The following is a 25,257-nucleotide window of genomic DNA, read 5'->3' as shown; positions in this document are numbered from 1 at the left end:
AGAAAAGTCGAGGAGAATATACACGCGTGCGCGCACATCTCTTAAAGTGGATGATCGACCACCGATAAATTGAGCAACGTCCCGCTACATTTATGAGAAACGAATCTATTATTCGACAAGATAATTACGCCGCTTTTAGAGGGCTGTTTAAAAGGAAACATTTACTTTGCGCAACTCACGAACTCCGCTCCGGCTTCAAGCTATTGATTTTAAGCGCGCTATTTCTCCCTCTTTTTCGTCATCGAACGGCCGATATGATCCCATGATTATTTAATGAAACTCAGAAACGAGACGCGCGCGTCTCTTCACGATATAATTAGCCGGAATGAATTAGATTGTGTAGAGAAACGAAGTTTGATTTTCACACGGCAATTTATAACGGATATGGAGGGCTGAGAATTATGATAGTGTAAGTCCACTGATTTCTCTCTCTGCTATATAATTTTACCATACCTTTTTACTCTGCGTATTTATTCTTTCGAATGGTGCCTATATTTTAAAGAATATTCCGCAATTTGTTTTCATCTATATATGAAGAGAACGTTAAAGAGATTTATCAAGTTGAGTGCTATGGTTCGCAATTTATACGTATTTTTATACCAATTTGTTGATATAAAAGTCTCGAAATAAACAAAGTGTTCGACAATAAAACTCGGCTAGAATTTGTTGCGTCGCGAACACCCATTTGAATTAAAACAATATAGACAAGCGTCGAATAAATATCCAAAAATAAGCTCCGAAAGCGATACAAGCAAATAATTACCATATACAGATAATTACTCTTTTCCAAATGCACATAAATTTTAAAAATAATGCTTACTCCATGTTCTTTATACTATCCATTGCTCCCTTTAAACATAATAAACATATAAGGCCAATTAATGAAAAAAATGTATCTGAAAATCATTAGATAAAATGAATTTTAAGAATAATAAGTATTGAACATATTTTCTTATATGCCTGCCAATATGAGATGTAGAATGTGCCTGATTCAACACGGTTTGACGTATTCTACTTATTACTTATTCTATTTAACACTTTGAGGGCTGTATTCTTTGCTAAGCATATAGCGTGAATTCCCGCTTATTTTCGGAGTAATTGAAAAGATTCAAAGCAGCCAATGTTATATCTCATATATCGACAACGATTTCATGTTATTTAAGTATGTAATGTAAAAACACATTCATAACATTTTGTTTATAGCATCCATTGGTTTTTGATTGTTTTATTTAACAGTAGTTAACATTTTTATAGGATACCGCAAGAAATATGTAAGAGGCAAATTCGCGTCTCCGGTTCTCAAAATGTTAAATCGCTTGATATTATATCGTTTTTTCTGACAGAGCATGTTTATTTGCATATGCCAGTCAACATGTAATTATTTAACTGTAAAATACACTGGAGCATTATCGTATAACGTAACACAAGTAATTTCGACGGAAATTAAAATTACTGTAATAAAAAAAAAAGTCTAGTTATTAACCAAACCAAAATCCTCCTAAAGGTAATTAAAAGTTTCCCCCGAAACTTCGATTCAATACCGATACCTCGAACTTTATTTTCAACCGTTCTCAAGGAAAATAATTTTTCGATTGTCCAATACGATTTTCCCGTAGCTAATTAAACCGCACACGAGATCTTCGATCCTCAATTACTTTCCTTAATCGGTTGGCATCGAAGTGTGGACCGGATTCGATTCTTCGCCGTGCTGTTACATGGCGTTGTAGGAATCAGGGGTTTCCACGGTGCGGCGTAGCCCGTGGCCAGACCGGTATCGATATTTATTGTATTTAATACCAGCTGCCGCGTTTACGTTAATTGCATCGCCTGCTGTGGTTACGTGCTGTGTGTGTAGGTCGATGCGACGGTCAGAGATAGTTCTCACAGTCCCGAACGAGCGAGGTCTCCCATAGGTCTGCAATCACAGAACACAGACATAGAAACGGAGAGAATCTCACCAGGTGTCTTGATCCTTTCGGCTGCAGCTCCGTTACCGGGTCGCGATAGAACAACACAGCTTGTCCGGCGTACAATTAGTAGAGCGGAAGCTACCAGTCGTCGAGGCGGAACAAGAGCTGACAGCTAAGCATCGTTCCGCTTAATATGTCTACTTAGCGGCACTATTCCATACACTCAGCGTGGGAACAAAGACGATCGATCATGGATCGGTGTTCTGACAGTGCCAGGCTAAGGAATGCGAGAAACCGAACCAAGGCGGCGAAGTTTCTCTTAGGATCGCGGATAGTATTCCGCGTGAGAATGGCCAGGCTGAAAAGGCGAATCGGAAATCGATTTGGTTGGTGTACTTACGGATGAATGATGTTCTTCCCGAGGTTTCTAAACGGGCGACAATTTGGGTTCCGGGAATTGTTTGTTGTATTTAATTGAGATAGACTTGGATTTTTTCTGATGATTTAATTTCCTTATTTGGGTTCACAATCGAATAATGATCATATTGACTAACGTATCATTACGATTAATTGAAATTCCAAAGATGACCATTCTATTAAAAAGAGAATGAAAAATCGCAAGACGAAATTAAGTAGCTTGTAATCATTTGAAAGTATGATAAAGTTATTTGAGCTCAAATGAGTTTGTCGTTCTTATACTCTCATTCGAAATATTATAAAATTTCTGTCCCTTATAACAGAAATCTTACTGTGCACTTTAACAATCTTCGATAAAAGGAAGATAAAAGAACGGTTCATACAAAAAAGGAAGAAACGGGAAAAGAAGGAAATAGATCCAATTAAACAGCAAGAAGGAAGGAGCCACTCATCGAGAACCTACCTTTATTTCAGGTATTAAAGTGAAATATAGCCCGTTGGTAGAACATTTAAAAAGAACCGAGTGACTCTTTAACCGGAACTCGGAGACGGTAAGGATCGACTCAGGCAGAATTTTTAATCGAAAAGTTCCAGCAAGGTTGTCCTCAACGGACAGCTAATCGTGTTCTTCAACCTTTCATTCCTGTGTTCCGACAAAAAGCCTAGACTGCATAATTAGCAAAGGAAACGAACAGGTCTAATGAAACGGTCTAGAGGAATGATTAACTTCACGGCTAATATGTCTGTTTACGAAGTCTCTGTAAAGGCGTCTCACGGCCGATTCCACGCGTCTGTCGACGTTCGTTTGTCGTTTCTCTTCTCTTTGAGCTTGTACCATTGATTTTTCGATACGGAGATTGTGTCGCGATCAGAGAAGACTACTCGAGACAAAGGTAGATTTCATTTGTAAGGTTTAACGAAGTGATTTTTCTCGATTTGTGTTCCTGTGTCCGCAAATTGGCGAAATGGGTACAACGTTGTGTTACACGGATCTTTCTCGGTGTTTGAATAACGCAGAATTGCAGGAATTAAGGAAGATCCAGAGTTATTAAGGCGATTTGGTTTATAATACGATTTAACACCACAATCCTAATGGACGTTAATTTTAACACGATTCAACGATACAACGTACACTCTCGACGTACGATAGCAATGTACCAATGATAGCCAGTATAGAGACTAAAAGATATTTGCTTGATTATATTTATGTTCCCTTTCGAAAATCACGAGATAGTTTAAACTATACCGCGAAAATATTGTGTATTACAGAAACAAAAACTCGAAAAAAGTAATTTCAACAAATTCGCATTTCACCGGCCCAGATATCGAAAAGTATTCGAACTTGAACGATTGAAGTGTATTGAGGCCACGATTTAACCACGAAATTTATAACGAATTTTTCTATTTTTCATTGGCGGTTAGCTTGATCGTCATTCCTGTTCGAGTATCAAAGAACCTATTTCGACAAGCATCCTTGAAGCTTTCCACTAAAGAAAGCAAGTGAAAAAAGATCGGTTCACCGTGAATCGATTGAATTTTTCATCGTCGAGGGTACTTGGCAGAGGATGGCAAATAAAAAAATAACCGTGGAACGATATATACGTACATATCTACGATATATATTCGATATACATACCCGTAACCGGTCAAAGAATTGCCTATTCTTTTGTTTACATCGTATTCATGGATACCGATCGCGGCACGCGTCATGGAATAAATGCCCCCGAGTTTTTCAATGGCGAAACGTGAGTTATTAACTTTTCAGCAAATACGAAATTGTTTTATTTGTATCGAACGTTGTATTTATCGCGATAATTTTCCACCAGAAAAACATTCCCAAGCGTTCGTTGTTGATATCAAATTGATACACCGAGTAAATGACACGTTAAAAAAATTCTCGTATTTCGTGCCAAATTCACTTGAAAACTTTTCGAAAATAGCATTTAATTACGGCTAAATAACGTATCGAATGTTTCTTTGTTTTAGAATTTATATAACATATTGCAGAAAATAATTTTATCGATCTGTTTGTAATTTATTATCGAGCATTATTTAAAAAAATCCAATGATGGCTGCTACGACCTCGTTCCATTCATGTTCTCAAATTTGCGAAGTTTCAGGAGCGTGCGTTTCAAAGGAATCGGATGAAAATAGTCTTCTGACGAAAGTAGTCGCCAAGAGAACGGTAGACAGGCATAATTTAAATTAAAACGATTCAACGCGTTAAATTGCCGAGATATGCAATAAGGATAGGGGAAAGTTCCAACGTAAATTTCCGCTGGTCCGCGAAAACAACTCTCGTAAAACGAGTATTTTATCAAAGTACTTTTAATTCCATGCGTCGAGTTATTTAACGTGCAGGTGATTAAGGGTTTTGCCCGGGTTTTATCCTTTCGTCGATACCTTGTTATGTATACAGCATTCGCGATGTCGTTTCTGTTAGGGATTTCTAATGCTCTTGTTAGAACGAGGAAGTTTGATAATGAAACTTTTATGAAATTATCTTTAACGTTCTTTTCACATTTCAGAATGTGCGATATAATTTTTATAATTGATTTACACTAATGCTTGACTTTCACAAATGGATATATAAGATCAGAGTGATAGAGAATACATAGAGATAGAGATATGATCTGTTGTAATCCGTCGATTACAACGCGTAGATGTGTTTGTATAATGTGTTTTTTCCCTCCTCGATCATTTACCAACTCTCCACGCAAACTAATTACGAGAAGAACGTTGTATGGTGATAACGTGAACACCGTGTATACAGATTATGTACAATACCAATTACGGGCTTTACGTAATGCTAATGTACTACGTATGGTGTAGGCTAATTACTAGCATCAATCCTACATGTAGCGCCGGAAACCTTGTCATGATCATCAATAGATCATTAAATTGATGACGCTGTACTTGTGTAAATATGTATTGTTTTTACAGAACAGAAATATATAAGGAGTTCTGAACAAAAAACTTTTATGATAGTGGCGATATAATATTAAAATACAAATTAATTAAAAAATAAAGAAATATTCTTTAATTCTCCCAAAATTAAATATTTTTCTATTAACTTTTCTATTTCAATTCTAAAAAAACTTCTGTGGTAACAAGTTGCAATATTTTAAATTCAACTCTTAGGAAAACCGTTATATCGAATAATCTAATATATATATAGAATATTTTAATACACTTATAATATAAACTATATATATTACACCAAACTGTATGAAGTTAAATATATTTATACCTAAATTAAAATATATCTACCTTTATTTCAAATTAAAGACATAAAAATTTATGTGTCTAAAGACTTCCATGTTGCTGTGGTTAACTGTTAAATGTGGTGGCGTTGCAGAGTGTTAAGTCACGAATCGTTTAACAGCGTTTCGTGTTATTCAGACGCCGCGGACTTATTACGCGCGAACCTCCGGCCGAAATACGTCAGACCCTTATGAAATAACGTTGTTCAGCCCGTCCCCCGGACGACTGTTTGTGTCGTCTCGGGGCGCACATTAAACATTTACCGCGCAAAATATGTGTCAGGTTTTCACACGAGTTATTTTCCGTTTTGAGCCACTTCCGTGTTACGCCACCTTAGCCCCGCAGTCGCTGTTTCTTTCCTCTTCGTTCGTTCTTGTCGCTTCTTCGAATGCTTATCCGCACGGTTTCAACGTCGAGCGTCGCTCTTGGATAAGTGACTCGAACATGCGGCGTTGAGCTTGATAAATTTAAGATTCACTGCGTGGACCTCGAGAAAAATCGCCCCAACAATCCGACCAACGCTTATACAGACGATTTCCAGGCTTTTATGAGATTGCTTCTTCCTTAGCATCCCTTCACTCAACGAAGTTGTTGGTTAGAGGAATCGATGTAATACAGCGTTAATTCATCGAGATATTCATCGTGGATTTAGGAAGAAATATTTGTAAAATATTGAATGAAACTTTTCATGAAATTCTGTTTGAATTATGAAGTGTTTCAAGTTAGGGTCTTTGTCGGAATTTTGTTATGATCAACTTCTCCCTTAATGCGATTATAATTCTCGAATTTTTTATTGAATTTTCTTTGAATTATAAAAAAATATACCGCATGAAATTTGAATATTTCTTAAAATTGTATTACGATCTATTTCTTCCTTATCGAGGGTAAAACTGTTTTATGACGTGTCCACAATAATATTGATTACTGAAAGAGGTATTACATGAATATCTTAAAGTTAAAAAAGAGAGATGGTTTGTTATAATATATTCAAACTTTTTAATTTTATTGATGATTTGTGAAGTCTATTCCGTTTCGCGTTTTTTTCTTTTTTTTTTTTTAGGAAAAAGTGCGGAAGATGCATAAGTTACATTTCATCCATACACCAATAGCAGAGTATATTATATGTACACATGTTAGAGGACTTATATGGATTGTAGCGAATGGAAACCGCTAGAAAATATTAAAGTACACGAGCAAATATATATGCTAACGAATCAGGTATAAGTTAACTACGGAGTAACTACGCAAAAGCAACTGCTACTCGAAGTTCCCTCCTTTTCTTTTTTTTTCCTTTCTTTTTTGACCTGCATTACACATAACCGTAAATTGCAATTTTCTGAGACTTTCTGTCATGTAGCCGTGTTCTAAATTGACTTTTTCGCGAAATGTATGCCCTCGTTTACTCTCCAAAGGCATATTCACACATGTATATTCATATGAATCGAATTAGTTAACTTCTGAAGGTAAACGTATCATATATTGGACTTAGAATATAGTTAATAAAAGCAATATTTGACTACCAATATTATATCATAATTTTGTTCGTGTACAGTGAACTGTTCAAAGAATTTTCAGTCGATGAAATCCTATTTACTGCTTCGAATAATAAGCAATGTTTTATCTCCGTATTGTGTGGACCGTTTAATTAGTAGACTGCGAATATTTATAAAATCCTATATTTTTATGAACATAACTAGAGATTCGCTTCGCCAAATATATGTTATAATCATTAGTTTACTTTCGATATTTCGTATATTATTGTAAATTATGTCTATTCTGTGTATTTTAACATTTCGAAATTTCTCGTAAATGCATAAATAGCCTATTAATTGTTATAACTTTGAGAAATAACTAAAATAATAGAAATTACTAAGTATATCGTTTATCTATAACAGTATAGTGATAGAAATGAATAGAACGAAATAGAATCCGTAATCGTCTCAAGAATTTTAAAGCCGTGTATAATATTAAAACAGTTAAAATATTTGAATTTCACCGGTTGGTACAGTTGGAGATTTCGAAGTCCACGATGTTGTTCGCTTGAATTTCCGGAGTTTTGAGGTGTGACGGGTCGCATACAGGCGAGAAGGCAGGCTAAAATATCCTCGCGCTGCTGTCATAGGCTTGCTTAGGCGTGCCTGTGTTATTTCTAATTCACGAATTCGCTCAGGAGCTTGCAGTTCAGGCATGCAACACGATGCGACACCGTGCACTCTCTTCCGAAATAGAATTTCGCCTATTTTGCTAGTCTCGGAAACATTTAGGATGCCTGAAATTCCTTCAGCACGGCGTTTTTAACCCGACATTCATGTCAAACGAATTAACGATACTACCGGTTTAAGATCGGGAAAGAATTCATCAGTGGTCGTGTTAAATGATATTAGAATTGCTTTGAGTTCTGAGAGTGCTTCTTTCCTTTTCTATTAATCGTTTAACATGCTTGCTGAATACGACATGGATCTAAATCGGCATGTAATTTTAAATTACACGTCTGTGATCCTTATGATCTGACCCTTTGTTTGGAAAAAATTAACTTTGCAGACGACACGGTCTTAAAAGTTACTTGCTGGGTCGCGATGTATCTAAGAATTAATTTTTATAACCTTTGATCTCACGACAATTTACCAGAAGCAAAATTCGAAGAATTCGTAGTTTTATAAATCGGTTTACGAATTGCTACGCAAGCGCTACATTTATACATACACGGTAGCTTCTATTTACCTATGCCTGACGCTAGAAAATAAACGAACGTAGGAAATCGACTTTGAGCCGTAGAATTGAAATTTACTCTCGTCAGAGGAGCATGTCAAAGGGGTTTTAATGTTGATCGAGCCAGACGAGCGCGGAATATTTGCGAATCCAGATTCGCGCGCGTTATCGCTTTTTCTACGGTCTGTGATTGAACCCGCCAATAAATAAGGGAAGCTCCGTTAAAACGTTCATTGAAAATCACCCTGGTTCAATTTCATGACTCAGCCTACCATATGTGCACGCTGCGCCTACAAACCGACAATATTAACTCCATTCGTTAAAATGTCACGACATTTTCCTTACTCGGAAGAACAATGATTTATAGTATTCAAGTTGAAATGTTACCTTATTGTGATATTATATTAGACTGTGTCAGAAAAATGTCAATTTTTCGTTAAAGGTTGTAAATTTCTTTATATAGTATTGGACAAAAATCTTAATATTAGACCGCCTACTCGCAGCAGTAAATAGAAAGAAACGCATGACGCTGTTTTAATTATATCGTTCCTTGGAGGAGAAATCTAGGATTCGTGGAATCTAGGAATTACTGATTGTCTAAGGAAATATTGATTCTGTTGGAGAATTTTACGTCAATATCGTGTATCAACTTCAATTACTTGAACATCCTTTAAAATTTCTATTCCCCACTCGTTCTCGAATGTCTGGAAACGTTTTACTCGTAGGACCGAGAACGAGTGAAATTTTCGGTCAAGCTCTTGGAAACTGGTTTCCAGACATGGATGGAGCCGCCTCCACGCCGGTTCTTCAGGGTTTGAGTTTCGTTCGCACGCAGCGCGCGCTATAGAGGGCAATCGATCCGGTGCTCGAGGCTCCACCGCCTCGTCTTTCTCCTATCTTCGCCGATGCAGTGCTCAATGCAATTTACGTCTCTGCACTTTGCGTGGACGGATATTTTAGCGAAGTTCTTCTCTCCGACCAGAGGCCGTCCCGGCTATACTATAGGCAGTCCGCCTACTCGCCACGTACATATAAAACTTTCAGATGGGGTGGAACCCGTCGACCGGATGCTCCATGCAGATATCTATATATTTATCCAGTCGACCTCGCATAGTTCACTATACCATGACTGCTGCTAGCAAATCATCGCGCTTTATATACTTTATACGAGTTCGGTGATAAAAATGGTCAGCTTTTTCTTAAAACGCGTTGGCGTTGTTACTCATTGACGATGTTTTCATTGGCCTAGACATGTTGATCAACTTTAGGGATAAATGGTTCCATCGTTTGTAAGAGAACGGTATTTTTAGAGGTTGAGAGAATACTATGGGATGTTTGGTTATTACGGTGCTTAAATTTCATTTGCTTTTACTTGGTATAAATAGGATTGAAATATCCGGTCTAGTTTTCTAGACCAAGCTCCTCTGAATGTTTATTGCTTTTGCGATGATTTGATATTAAGAACGATATTTTAGCTTTTTTTACTGAACACAGCTCCGATGTTGCCGGGTGAACACGCTATATTTCTGCCGAAATTGTGTAAGAACTTAAACTGCTTCCGAATACATAAAAGTGAGTTACCTTGATTGGTTAGTCACGGCAACTGGGCAGATATTTCAAACTACACTCCATTTTACAGGAGAATTTGGAAAATAATTATTATTCGACAATTAAAATTCTAAACTAAATGCACAGAAGTTCTAAACTAGATTCCATAAAAAAAAAAAAAACACTTCTTCCAATCAAAAATGGTTTGAATTATAGCTAGAAATAACTTCAACAAGATAAACAGATAACGCAAACAGAACTTTCTCCGTATTTACTTCGTCATCGATAGTCAGCATCGTCATCGAATTCTCGGTAATCACGTGGCATGTACTGCACGCGATAAATTCGTAGCCAGTTTATAAATGTCCATATAACCACATAGCGAACGTTGTGAAAGAAACTATTATATAACGTCGTTCGTCAGAACTTTCATATCTATACATATATTCGCGCGACTAGTACACAAGCAACGATTCGTCGCGAGTATTTTCGCAAATTATCGTGCTCAGTGACGTCGATCGAGGGACGACAAATAGGAGAAATACAGGAGAAGACGGGGCCAGGCAAGTTTGCCAATTTCGCGGTGCGATTGAGCCGACGGATGTGCTCGGCAAGACGTGAGTAAGCCGCTTTATTACCAGCCGAGCGAAAGTTAAGTCCGCTTTTCAAACCCCTCGAATCTTTCTTGAAGTATCGATTAACTTCTCGACTGCGAGGCTTAAAGCGCCTTGCCTTAAACACAACCAACACGCGGGCCAAGCGCGCGCCGGAATTTTCAAGAATTCCGGTGGGAAGAGGTGGTAGGAATTAGAGAGCTATACGAAGAGAACATTTCAACCCCTCGAAGACCTTTAATTTATTTAACTTCACCCTGTAGAAGTGCCCGTTTGCTAACTTCGCTAGATAACGCCTTGACAAAGTGGCGTAGATTTGGACTTTCGAGAATGTTCTCGCCGCTTTCGGGAAGTTTTATTTCCGTTGATGAATTGGATTCTTCGGTACTGAGATTTCTATTCGGATGTGAGAATTATAGTCCTAATGTTCGCGGTGTTTTAATCAAAGGTCACGACTGTGTTATTTATGTTTATGCTTGTTCTGAAGATATTTTGAGTTTACGAATTACAAAAGTATGTGGTCCTTCTATATTCTTTATATGGTAAGTATCTTCCAACTTAAGTGGCCGATTCTAAAGTGCTGTTCAAACTCATCAAAATATTGTACATAAGGGCTTTATAAAGCCTTGTAAGGAGCTTCATCGTTCGACAACATCAAACTAATATTAATTTTATATTAACGTCATTTATTTGAACCTATCAATGACTAAAATTTAATTAATTAGTCTATTTACTAGGATTATGTCCGTCATTCATAACTTACCTGAGACGTCTGAACGTATCACATTATCCTAATCCGACCATTGTAATACAATGCCGTTAGTATAAATCTTTCCAAGGTCATGCCGAACAGAACAGATTGAGAGAATTTATGCGAAAACGTAGGCGAAAATAAAAAAACTACTCGGCGGGAAGATACAAATAGCGTTCGAGATGTATGGTTCGGAAATGGAGGAGCGGTTGATGGATCGATGGGCTCGTGTGGGACGTAATAATTTACCAAAGAGCCAGAAGATAGAAAGGAGCGCGACAACGACGCGCAAGAGAGGTGAGGCGTCAATGACGTGCCGGAATCCAGAGCATTCGTTGAACGACCACCGACGCCAGCCGATGAAAGGAGGAACTTCGATCGTTTATCACACGGGTTTTGAGGCCAAAGTTTTGCTCAAGTTAAACTGTTTGGACGAGCACGAGGCATGCGGATTATGGATCCAAATCGTCGATTGTTATCGTCCCAACCGAACTTCTCGTGCTTTAATCCCGGCGTCTTTGAGAAACCAAGCTTCGTGACCATGCGATTTCCCTGTAGCATTCGAATGCCGCACCCCATTTAGCTTCTAATAAGCAAACCTTTAAATTAAGCGACTACTGACTTTTCTATGTCCTTACGAACACCAATTTTTCCTTTATTACCGTACTTCTCGTGCCCTTTCCCGCTTATCCTTCCAAACATCTTGGCCTTTTGAAACACCACTTCACCACACCGCTTTCTCCGCTTCCCACTGGCTCAATCGAAATGTTCAATCGTGTTTTATTCCAGACGTTCGTTCTTCTTATTCGAGCTCTGTCCTTTGCCTTTTGATTGCGACGCTCTGATTGAAGCTGCGAATACGAATATAAGATTGATTGTGAGCGTTGTTCGATTGATTTTCAGATTCTCGAAGTGGATTCGTTATTTATCTTATATCCATGCTGAGGGCAGAGGAAGTAAATTAATAAACGTAGAATTGCTAAAGGCTGTAGAATGGAGTTGACAGGTTTATAGAATAATCTAGAGAGCACGAGATGAATCGTATTCGTGTCAATAAATCATATTCTTCAACAGGTATATGTCACGTAATACAGTATTACTATGGTGTAGAATCCTTTAAGTTTCGGAGCTTACAGTTGGAGCCAAGATTTTGATGAATAATTCTCCTCTTTCTCTGAAATTTCGTAATCCTATCATATCGTTTCACAATATCTCTACTATGATAGTTCCATCGTAGTTAACAATGAAATTATAATTTATCACCGCTTATTTTTAGAAACTTACAACTCGCCCTTGCATCACTCGACGCGTATATTTCCTCGGCGTTAAACCAATTTTTGTTACATTAACATAGCTTAGTCCGTTTCGCCCTTAAATCTTTCTGTCTACATTTGCATCTTTCTTTGCATTGTACTGTTTTCCAAAAACACATAGTCGACAAATATTCTTGCAGCATGGAAACGCAGCTCCTCGCAAAGGAAAGAATTCTGACCGTAGTAGGTCGGGACAATTAATCAAATCACGGAAGAGGCGTGACACCGGCTTTGAATATTCAGCTGACCGATATCGCATTATAAAAACCAGCGGTATATATGTTCGTTTAATCAGTTAATGACTTTCTCCACGCAGGAGGAACGCGAATGGATCAACGTCGACCTTCGTGGCCCCGTTCTTGCTCGCGCAACCCCTTCTAGATGGCCGGAAGTGTCGACTTGCGATCGAGGAACGCCTCTAGAACCGGCTCGCTCCGTTACTTCAGTTAATTCTGTTACGTATATTTGATCATGCCACGTAATTGTTAAATCTGCTTGCGTGTCATCGATATTTTTTCATAATGCACTTTAGCATAATATGCATTCTCAACGCATTTTCGTTAAAGGCCCTCACGGGTGAAATTTCCACATGCAAATTTTCTGTTAATATTGTCTTATAATAATACCATCACAATGCAAACAATAATTTTATATTTTTCATTTAGTATCGAATGATAATAAAACATTTAATTTTCTACTTTGAATATTCGTTAGTTTGTAATTCTTTTGGATATTTCTTTTTTGTATACAGGATGTTGGAATTGAAATAGTTCCACCGTATGTATCTAACACTATTTTTCTATCCACAAGTAAAGTGCGCTCGTATAAACTGACGAAATGGGAAATGATTCGTTGGGAAATGGTATCGTTTACACTAGAACCTGATTTAACCATCCGGAAATTGCGGCTGATTTGACAGTCTAATCCTAAATATTTTTAAGTTTGTACTTTATACTTAAACTCAATGTATATTGTATTAATTTTATTACAATTGGACTTTTCGTATACTTATATAGATTTTTCACAAAAATAAGCATCGTAACATAAATTTTAAGTTAGATACGATTTAATGCGACTTCTGAAGCAATTTTCACGATCGCAACCTCCGCAGGGTTAATGAAATACCATACGCGTATCCAGTTATAGTTCTAACAATAATTCATATGTTAGAAATAGTCCTTTCTAGGAATTAAACAGGGACTGTTACTACAGATTTTTAACACGAATGAACAGTTATTAAAATTTCAAATATTATGTACAATCAATATACACTGCATGCGTATAACATGCATAGTATGAATTTTTACAAATTTATGGAGAAATTAGGAATACTAAAGCGTTCTCTTCATGATATTCTCATTTCCGTGAAAATTGAAATAGAAAAATGAGAAATTTAAAAAATTAATGAATGAATAACGAAAATAGAAAATTTCAGCAAACGTTTATGATAAAAGTCTGCCAATAACGATAATACTTTTGAGTTTGTACAATTAACGGTCTATGCGCAATTCATAATAAAAAAGAACAGTTTTGAACAATTAGCGCCCACGTGTGTTTAACTCCAATTACATAGCATTAACTACAGCTGCAACGCAAAAAGTACACGTCTCATTTGATTATCAAAGTTAAGCTGCTTTAACAACGGTTAGAGTTAAAATGGTTAGCTATCTAGGAACTACACTGGGCTATTAGTTGTCCAGTAACCGTAACAGCATTATTATCACAATGAAGGAAATAAACCAGCTGTAATTATAATAAATTATCGTATAATTCACGTAGTATTTATAACCACATAGATCCTGTCGATAATTTCTGTAATGAACTAAATAGAATCTTTTCTACTCGCGTATTACATTCAACTCGATTTGTGCTATACGAGATTATAGTAAAATTAACCTGTAATTGAAATGAAACACAACATTAGGAGCTCGAATTACGAAGCCGTTTGAACATGAAACGTATGCTTTAGGAACGTATCCATTGAAGGCAGCTGAAATGTGATTCCTGCGCGTGAATGGGTGCAAACTGTACAGTAGTTTCGTTTGACGAAGCATTGATCTTGCGAGATGAGATAGACAAGAAAGTTCAAAATATCGAGAGAAATGTAAATACGATTTATTGGTCATGTGGTACATTGATCAAACATTGGAAAGTTACAAATTGCTTTCGTATACCCATTTTTTAAATCCATAGGATAATTTAATTTCTATTTTGGACAGTTAGTATAGTTGTAACCCCGAGTACGTATGATAAATTGTGACAGAGCACACACTGAATAGGATTTATTTGTCAGCAGAAAACAGCACACTTAAACACAAATATCGCAGTCGCTGAAGCACAAACTATAGAAATTAATTGATACATAAAACGAACAGTTTACAATTCTTTGGTAAAGTCGAACCAAATTAAGTCCATTTATTAATTCATCCAACCCTATAGGAAGTAATCGCAGTAAAGAACCGGCACCTCGGTCGATAATTAAATCGTTCGATTTAACCGAACGTTTCATTTGTATCCGTAAACTCCAATCTCCAGCAATCCTCGAATCAATCGATTCTTTCTCTCCTCTGGCTCCTCGAAGATCGTTTATAGCAAGTGCACGAAGAAGTTTCTCGTCGGCAGACGAGCAATTTACCCTACCACTGCGAAAAAGAAGCCAAAAGTACGATAGTACGTCGAACAGCCCAGTGATATCCAATCGTTCATAAGGAAGACCTGAACGATATCGTAAGTTATATTCAGTTAAGGGTTTCATCGGGAAGCACCGCATCGCCATGGAAAATACATCGTGTCGGTCGAAATAGCGCGCCGATCGTCTCGATCTTAATTACGTAACCTGGGCGTGTATTTATCTCGGGCGGGAACGAATCGCGCGGAATTCGAGCGTTATCTAGCTGGCAATTAAGCGGTAGCAAAGAACGGAGAGAAGCTATTAACTCGCGGCCATCCTGCGAGTCGAGGCCTCGGTTTGTTGCTATACTTTCACGATAATGGTGAATTAATAGAGTGGCAGTTAGGGGAGCGCAGCTCGGTGGGGTAAAAGTTCTCGATATCCGTCCTCTTCGCCGTTCTCTTCGTCGTCGTCTTCGTCGTTTTCGTCACGAGGAACGCGAACCGCGAGGCAGTACACGGTTAATTAAGGAAACCGTTAACTGAGGAGACCGACTTATCTGCGACGATTGGCTGCTAAGTTACCCAACGGAGCAAATGTTTCAGAGTTTCAATCAGCTTCCCCGTCGCGCTCCTCCCGGCCATCTCGGGCCTGCACCGCGTGGAATAGCTAGCTACTTTGCAGTCGTTGCCATAAGACGCTCTTGAATGCGATTATAATAAATTCTTCGTTGGAAGTTACCGATGCGCTCGAATCCGCTTTCGATGATAATAGGAGAAAGAGGTAGGACCGAAAGAGAGGGATGCTCGTCGGTGGGGCCGCCTTTCAATCCTCGATGCCAGGATTACGATTTACATGACAAACCTTGAGGCTTCTTGTCCACGACGCTACTTAAAAGCCATCGAGATTACATCGAGATCTTTCCATACGTTATAATCTTCTGTAGCCTTTTCTTATCGTAGATTTTATTTTTTCGTCTTTATCGCTTTTTTGTTAATGCGTTAAATAAGACAGCAGCTCACTCAATAGCTCAATGATTAGGGAAGGTAATTGGTTGGCCAAGTGTTTGGCTGTGTTGTCAGAGTTGAATAAAATAGTGATTAATTTGTAATGGATGGAATCGAGTATAATATCGCTTATCTTTAATGTCTGCCTATATTATTTAATCTCGCTTGTTTTCTTCTGTTCCAGGTGACTACGTAGATTCTTCTTGCACGAAGATTACATGCAGGTATGCTTCTTGTTCTTTTCTTTCGTGAAATCTAATCAAGAGCAGATGTTACGAATAGTAGCAGATATGCTATAATGCTTTAACTCTTTCCTACATTTTTACAATTTTAACCTCGAGTCATCGAACTTCGCACTAATTCCATAGATACTTCTACTAAACAAAATACTTTGTGTCTGTAGACTCGAATAACGCGTCAAAAGTTAATATGAACGTTACACACCCTATCTAATACGAAGCTGCAAGATAGAATTTCAAACATTTGCTAATAATAGTTACTTTGCCTCTCGTCGATCTAGATACGAACGTAGAGATCATTATCCGGTATGTGAGAAGCCCGACGATGGTTTACTCGTTTCTCTTTTATTATTACGTGTCTTAATATAACTATGATTGCGATAAAAGGATCACTGTCCGTGAAAGTTTCGCAGCCAACGAAATGGCTGGTGGTGAAACAATTTACCAAGTGAAAATTGTAATGAACAACGTATGAAGCCTATCAGTTTATTGTCTCGATAACAGGGTCCATTGGTATGTCGCATATTGTTCCATGTATCATTGCAAACGAATTAAAACTTCATCTCTTATGCAACGTATAACAGGATGTTCTGTTTGCTTGGTCCCGACATAGGCGTTCGAAATGAAAAACTGTAGTAATATTTGTACAGTACATACTCTGAAAGCTTTCTGTGGACTCAAGTACTCACTAGCAGAATTGTTTGTAAAAAAAATATAGGTATATCTTCACTATAAACGTAAGAAGATGACAGCTGAATACGAATAATCGCTCATTAACGACAATCGTGTGTCACGAAATTTTCACTTCGTTAGGTGATTAATTTGGAAACATATTTGTATTATGTGTATCACGTGTTCAATAAAAAAGATCGAAATATGTGTAGTTAATCGACACCGTGTATATACTATGAGCTATGATTAGTGTAAAAATAATCGGAGCGACAGCGAGGCTATTGAGAATTAAATTGATGGAACGAAAATTGGGAAATTGCGTAATAAGCGATCCTTCGTTTCGTGCGTGTTAATGCAGGAAAATGCGATCGTGCGTCACGCAGAATCCTATCGGCCCGACGAATATTTCCTGTATTTTCGAAAATGTGATTTCCTTGCGGGCGGTCGTTGGTTTTTTCGAGAAATACGATTGAACGTGAATTATTCAAATGTCGGCCGATGAGTCGCGTTTTTTGTTTCGATAGCAACTCTGGGATATTCGACAAAGTGCCGAAAGCTATCGGTATCCAATTCGAGTAAATACAGAAAGAAAGATAGCGAAAAAAATAAGAACTGTGGAAGGTAAAGAGGGAAGGGAAAGGAAGAAAAAACAAGGAAAAAGAAGCAAAAATTATTTGCGGGTTGCCTTGATATAACGGGACGAAGCTTGAGAGAAACGAGGTCGTCGGCGCCGTATCCTATTGAACTTTCGTATCACAGTAGAAAAGAATTGTCTGTATCGTCGGGCTAACGATGCAGCCATCGTCGTTTCGAATCCCCCGGATTTAGCCGTAGAATATTTTCTTCGGGCTCGTTGGAACACAAATCGTTACCAAAATGACCTGACATCGTATTTTCCAACATTCCTCTAATAGATTTAATTAAATCTGCAATAAAATTTTATTGAATTTTATTGGATATTTTATTAGGAAGGAAGTAATTAAATTTAAATTACATAAAATAGTTCCTTCGGTGAAAGATAATTTAGAATAGCTCGCGTGAGCAATTTATTTTAGTCTTATGAAAGAAGATCTATCGATTGAAGAAGACTGATATATGTTCGCAGTGATAAGATGTGCTACTACAAGTAGACGTTTAACGATTCTAGAAATTAATGGACCTTTTTTATGAAGCAGAAATCTACGAATCAGTGTAAATTATCATCAAACGAATTAACCTATGATTAAATTGAAATTTATGTTCTGTAAAGACAGTTGAATTTGAATGTCCACATTTTATTAAAATCAATTTCATAGATAAACCGAATATATAATGGAGTATGTACTTTAGTCTGTACTACTGTAACTTAACTTTCGGCGATTACTCGTACATTCTCGTTATTGCATCGTAGTTCGAAATTCTTCCGTAGTGGTATTCGCCTCCACCTGCCATTATACATTGACAGTGACGCATATCTAATGTTATAAACAGTATTAGGACTACCTACTAGATCAAAAACGCTATATTTTACCATACTATTTCAACACAAACTTTACTTCAAAGTCTTCTTAGTTATAATATCCATTGTGATCATCAATAATCACTTCGTAAATTAGATGATCGAATATGGATGCCAATACTTTAGGGCTACAGTGTTGCAGAATTATCATATTATTCCAACTAAAGTAAATATTATTGAAATATATTTTAATAATACCAAATGTTTCTGCAGTTACCTAGTTACCATATTGTGATAAATACTTCGTCTGATCAATAAAGCATCTGAGGATTTGCGATTTTGCAGCTGTACCATGATTCTTCCGAGCTAACGATATATTTCCACCCTTAAAACGTACAAACTTGGCTTCTGACAAATTTTACGACCGCGCTATATCTATTCCAACTATAGCTATTTGTATAAAGTACTATTCCAAAGAAGCCTTTCGAAATGTACTTTCATTGCATTACGTATTCCTGTGTTTCCGTATCGCTTTACCTAATCCCGGTTCGAATCTCATCGGCTCCCAACTGGAGAAGGCGTTGCAGTTCCAAGTATAGACTATCCGAGCTGAAGCTCATATATTTCAATTCCGACGTTTCTTATCTCGGGTGAACTCTGCAGATTCGCGACGGAAAACAATGCCGGAAGCCGTTTCACGGGTCAAGGAGCCGCGAACCGGCCAGGTGAGCACGTGCTCGAGGAAGTCACGTTTTCGCACATGGGGGCCAACACATTCATCATAAAAAGCTCGTTACAACACCACTTGTTGTCCGAGCCTCAAGCCTTTCGACGTGTCTACCGTGCTACGAGCGAGTGACTCGCACGCGTCAGAGTGCCGTCGTTTTCTACCTAGCAAATTGAGGATAAAATTGCTCGCGGTGGATCACTTCTTCCGTATCCTCGTTGTATATCGCGGTGTCGTCCTAAACGTTGTCGAGTGTTACTATCTGTCGCTCCTTCTGTTTTGCCTTTTCTTCTTTGTTTCTTTTCTACGGATGTGCTCCATTTTTTAACAACTTTATGTGTTTTGATGTGTTGGCGCAAGTTTTGAGATTCGAGGGATCACGGGATCATTTGATATACAGTGGTTCGAAAGCATTTGGACACTGGTCAGTTTATCATAAAAGACTTTTACGTGTTGTCTGTGTTTTGAAATTTTAAAATTACATTCGCATGAGAAAGTCTCAGCTGTGATTATACTGGTAAAATTTTCAGTCAATCTGAAAATGTAATATAGCAGCTGCAAGATATTTACTGCAAATATATATTTGGTAAAAAAAGTAGTATACAACATAACTAGCCATCTTAAATATACACTCATTGAAAAGTTTGTGTACCAAAATATTGAAGTGCGTCATATAAAGAAGTGCATCATCCAAGGATATTTAGCGAGTACTGCAATCGAATTCACGCGGTACCATAATGACGATGAGCGATATAATGTCAGTTGGCGTCATCCGCCGATAGACAGATTTACACGTTGATTTATTTGTTTCTGAAAGGCCTGGAGTCTGGGTTTCGAATCGAGTTCGAAGGTTCATCGCGTTATATCTCGAAGCAACGGCCCGTGCAACGGTACGTCAACCGGATTTGATCGTTCGTGCGTGTGGTTTCGCGTGAGAATCGAATTTTTCCCGCAAAACACGAAGATTCATCTCGACCACAAACAGGCGACCAACGCGCGACGCGACCATCCAACAAGAATGGTTTCATCGACCTTTACCACACGTGTTTCGTCTTTTTTGGACGACCCTCAGTGAGATATGTTAATTACTATCGATCAAAAGTTTTACAAAGATATAGTCGTACGATCTAATTAAATGCAATTGTAGATTTGAAAACACAGCCACGAAGGTTTTCACCGAATAGAAGCGTAGATTTCGAAATCTGAAATGGTAAAAAGAAAAACGATTAAAAATATAATTGAACAATATTGAATATATCCTGCAAATATAAACCGGTACGACCCATTTCAACTTGCTCCTCGCATCGGCATCGCACAATATTTACCCAAACTACATTCATTTTTAGTTTGCGAAGAAGAAAAAAAAAGAAAGCACGATAACCGAGTCAATACCATCTTTTCTCTCTACGTTTTTCCCGTGGAGTTTGCTACGATTCTCAATTTCCTCGTTTATTTACAACAGATATTAATATCTCTAATTACCAAGCAATCCGTTATTTACCCGACGACGTATTATTTGCACGATTATATTTAATGAACAATCTCGAAATATTGATTCGCTCGGCCATTTCCTGTACGTCGACGATCCTATCGTTCGAAGGGATGAAAGCTTTCACGCGCGTCTGCTCTCTGATCTGAAGGTTTCGAACCTGGCGTTTGTTCGTCCCTCGGTATCATTCGAAAAAGAAAGAGAAGGAAAAGAGAAAGCAGGAAACAAAAAATTGAACGAAACTGAACGAAAGGAAAATCAAATTAAAAAATAAAATAGATAGAAACAGGTTTACGAGATTCGGACGTTTCTACGCAGATCGCGATCTATGCCGGCTTTGAAATCGCCGTTTCACAGGGAATACACGTGGCCATGGCAGTCGTAGATTCAGCTGCTTTTTTATCATCTATTTTGTCAGCGCGACAGAACGGGCCACAGGCGGCCTGCACCACGGTAGATGGATATAAAATGGGTAACGCGGCTGGAACGATAACACACAGCCACCGGCGCGTTCCCATTTTGCCTGAATATCGAGTGGCGGCAGCGGGAGCAGTCGACTTCTCGATTGTGTGTTATTGGGTGCTTTTGACGCGTCCGACTTCCAGCTGGGACGGTAGAGTCTAGAAAAAAAGAGGAGAACTTTTCCCCCTTACGCGTTCCATTTTCGCACAACGCGTACTCCGAAACACGAAGGGAAAAGGAGAAATAAGACGAAGTTTCGAGTCCCGGCACAACGCGAACTTTCATTCTTCAAGCTCGCCTACCTTGGCTGTGTTACATGATGCAGCTCTTTTTTTTCTTTTTTTGGAAAACCTTTGTGGAGCTGTTTCCTCGTTTCATTTTATTCTTTCCAAGATTGCATGTGTATTTCATATTGCAACCGTTGTGGGATAAATGTAATTTTGCAACGATGTATGCGAGTTACGTTTATACCCAAGTTGATGGAATATTGGATGCAATTAGTAGTCATGTGTCCAGCTGTTTCTAGGAATGAACGATTCTGACCGATTTAGCAATTTTATCATAAACTACTTGGAATAGGTATTGCAACCTGTAACGTTTATTTGATCATAGATACTAACTCAAATAAAAACTAAAAGATAGACGGTGCCTAATTATCTGTATCTTACCTGATTGAAAGAGAATTGCGAAACGGAGTCATTGTATTGAAAAATCCTTTTACAGTATAAAATTCAGCAGTATGATACAAAATTTATCACCGATTTATTTTAACCAGTAATCAATAATGCTAAAAAGGATATTATCCATAGGAAATGTCGATTAACTTCTAATTCCGATTGATTTACCTACTTTAATTTCTCATATTAAGGAAATTATATTTCCTCTGGTAAATTGCATTTCCCATTTTAAACTATGAAACTTTAATTGCATACAGATGTGCATAACATACGAGAATATCATTAATGTTAGAACATTCACGACTCATTTCTCTATAATCGGAGCATACACGTATAAGATTCATTGCAAAACGTTTCTAACGGTTTGTATCGGATCTGCATGGTACAGGATCGTTTGTTCAATGTTCCGGGAGGCTGATTTTCATCAGCCGACAATATGCGGCGTCTGGACGAATAAACTTCTCTGATAAATAAACGCGGGACAAGCGTGACGACAACGATGTCGACAAGGGTGACTAGGCTGAATTCGGGGTGAACAGGACATATTTGACGTCAATGAGGGGGAACAAAGTAAAGTGGAGCACCGTTCCTCGGTCTCCCGCTCGTAAATTTTTATCGACTCGACAAACTTTGACCCTTCGATTGTTTTCTGTATAGCTCAGAAAGTTCGATTGATCCGACAGTGATCGCGCTTTAAATAATAACCGCCATGTCACAAAGAACGCAAGTTCGTTCAGTCAGCTTCGATTCTTTCTTACAACTGGCCTGACAACGTCGAAGTAAGATAAGTTTTACGCTGCTGCATTGTAAGAAAGAATTGAAGCTTAGCTAGAGAGGATCGATTTTCTAGAGAAAATCGTATTTTCCTTTTTATTTTTTACTTTTATTTTCAACTAATATCATGTTATCAAAATTGGCCATTTACTTGATCCTGCAATTAAAAGTAAATGTATTTTTCTTGATGAAATTTGATAAATTCGAGATGATTTTTAACATTGACATTTTTAACATTCGTTCCTCTGAAACATTAGTCTTGCCTTTAAAGAATTGTACTGGAATTAGGGAAATCGAAAACAACGCTGTTCATTTCAATGACAATATATATATACAATAGAGAACAAATGGGAATGGAACTATACACTTGGAGCATGTATACTTCTCGGTGGTTGAGTGATTTCGAAATTTCTCAGTTATAACAATGCAACTTTGTACAACAATGTACATTTCATCGTGCTCTAATGGCAATTGTAACAATTTCATTACTATCATAATTTATTTCGTCATTCGAGATTTCAGTAATAAGCTTCAACTTTCTACACACAATTACGTTTAAAATATATCAGCACTGCCAGATCATTTTACTCTTCCAAAACTACGAAAATAATGAACTATTCAACAAGTTCGTAAAAACATTTAAGACTTCTTGCTTTCTTCTGAATTCTTTTTTGTCGAAATTGTTTCGATATTTTCCCGTAACGAGATATGCATCTTAAACATTACGATATGAATTTTCAATCGAACATCAAAAGTCTGTCAAGTGTCTTCTCTTCGCGTCACTCCATTAATCCATTTTTCAGCACGAAGGAGTAACTCTGTTTACGAAAGACTATCCAGGCTTACACACACGTAAATATATATTTTTAATAAATATAGAAGGTGACTGGGAAGGCAGATTCGAGTACGCGAACTCTCAATCTATTTCACTGGAGAATTTCATTATGTGCTGCCGTCATTGTTCTATTTACATAATTTTAATGGATCACGACGGGGGAATTGAAACACCTAGGCGCGATTCAGCGGACCCGCGCTTATGGTTGAGAAACACTGGAACCAGGGGACAAAGATAGAGTAGCGAATTAAATGTTGGCGGGGATATAATCGCGCCAAATTTGGAGAGGAAAATGAAATGTAAACTGGGACGCGGGACGTTTATTTTTCTGTTCTTTTGCCTCGTTCTGCCACCTCCGTTCCTTTCCCTTCGCCACTTTCTATCCTTGCTAAACATAAAAACGCGCGACAAAGAAGTCAGTTTTCCGGATTAATTATTTGCCCGCTATTATTGTTGATCGGTATGATACTACCGAGTGATCTTCTTTTCGTATCTAACAAACCGGAACGGAAGCATGCGCGCTAAATAAAAATAAAGCGAAATTTACGCTGTTTTAGTTTGGAGTAACACGACGGATGAACGCTGCTTTTATCCTAGTTTCATCCACGAATGAAAGCAGTGTTCATCCGCCGTGTTCCTCCAAACTAAAACCGTGTAAATTCTGCTAAACATATTCTTCAGTGTCGTTCCGTTTTTTCCTAATGTACTCTAATGATCCATAATATCGTTCGCTCTTAGTGAGGATGATTAAAAACGTTTGTTTGCCACCGATACGTTTTATTTCTTTTCAACGCGTATGGTTTTTTAGGTAATAGTAATTATAAATGTTTCGGATAAATTTTAGAATAATTATCATACCTGATAGAATTATTTAAATCCGAAACATAGATGAAATTGAGATGAGAATTCGCTGCTGGTAGATTATTTTTGAAACTCAATCAATACAACAAACGATAATTAAAAATCGAAATGAATTAAACGAACATTTTTCTGTACAAATTTACAAACGATAACTGTACAAAAAAAAGACATCTGGAATCTTGTAACGATTCCATTTAACCACAATTACTTACGTGTTCCATTAAAACTTCACATCTTCGAATGTACGTACTCGTCGAGTGAACTTTAAATAAAATCGTGAAAATCGTTCTACGAGATTTTGCAGCAATTTTCTCGTCAAATTATCGTTCAAGAAATAACGAGATGCGCGTTTCTCGAGCACGTTCGGGACACTTGTGGTATGACGACCGTCTCTCACGAAAAATGATGTCGGCCATTATGTCCGACAAACGTATGGATTTGCTGTTTTTCAGGATAGCTTCTGAGAATTATAATTAAGAGTAATTTTGAAGCGAACTCCCCAGATATTGGAGAAATAGATATATTCTTCGAAAAGCATTTTGAGTATCCAGAAACGCTGCAAGTTTCCAGAAGTTCTCTCTTTGAACCTCAATAACATCGTTAGATTGCGTTAGAAAATGCTTGACAAGAAGCGCTGAATATATATTTGATCCATAATATTCTGCGAAGCATATTGTCTTTTGACAGAGCCGGCTAAAAGCTTGAATCAACAATTTTACAAATTGCATTCAAATGTACAATGGAGCATTTTGTACGATATTCGCTGGACCCTGACATTCTAATGAAGATAGACTGGCAGGAGGTAACTTCGGATGAACTTGAACAAATGTAAATGGGTATAACAAGCTCGAGAGAAAATATTGTACGAAAGTAGCAAATGCCAAAGGCGAAGTTGATTGAAATATTTATGATATTTCTACAAAATTATAGGAATTTACC

The 25,257-nt window shown here is 37.6% G+C and overlaps 1 protein-coding gene across 3 annotated transcripts in view; it reads left to right on the top strand.

Moving 5' to 3' along the window:
• Positions 1 to 25,257, top strand: part of kek5 (leucine-rich repeat, immunoglobulin-like domain-containing kekkon 5 protein) — a 413,026-nt gene that overhangs the window by 227,372 nt on the left and 160,397 nt on the right. For 2 of the 3 annotated variants that reach the window (XM_076624520.1, XM_076624514.1), the window contains one exon: positions 16,329 to 16,368. The gene's annotated coding sequence lies outside the window, so the exon portion shown is untranslated. Of the gene's footprint in view, positions 1 to 10,273; positions 10,466 to 16,328; positions 16,369 to 25,257 lie in introns of those variants that run through there. The other variant, XM_033345527.2, reaches the window with a different exon arrangement.

The sequence above is a fragment of the Bombus vancouverensis genome, chromosome 2, assembly GCF_051014615.1.
Source record: "Bombus vancouverensis nearcticus chromosome 2, iyBomVanc1_principal, whole genome shotgun sequence".
NCBI lineage: Eukaryota > Metazoa > Arthropoda > Insecta > Hymenoptera > Apidae > Bombus > Bombus vancouverensis.
The sequence above is the reverse complement of the archived record's forward strand: the minus strand, read 5'-3'. Positions and strand labels throughout refer to the sequence as shown.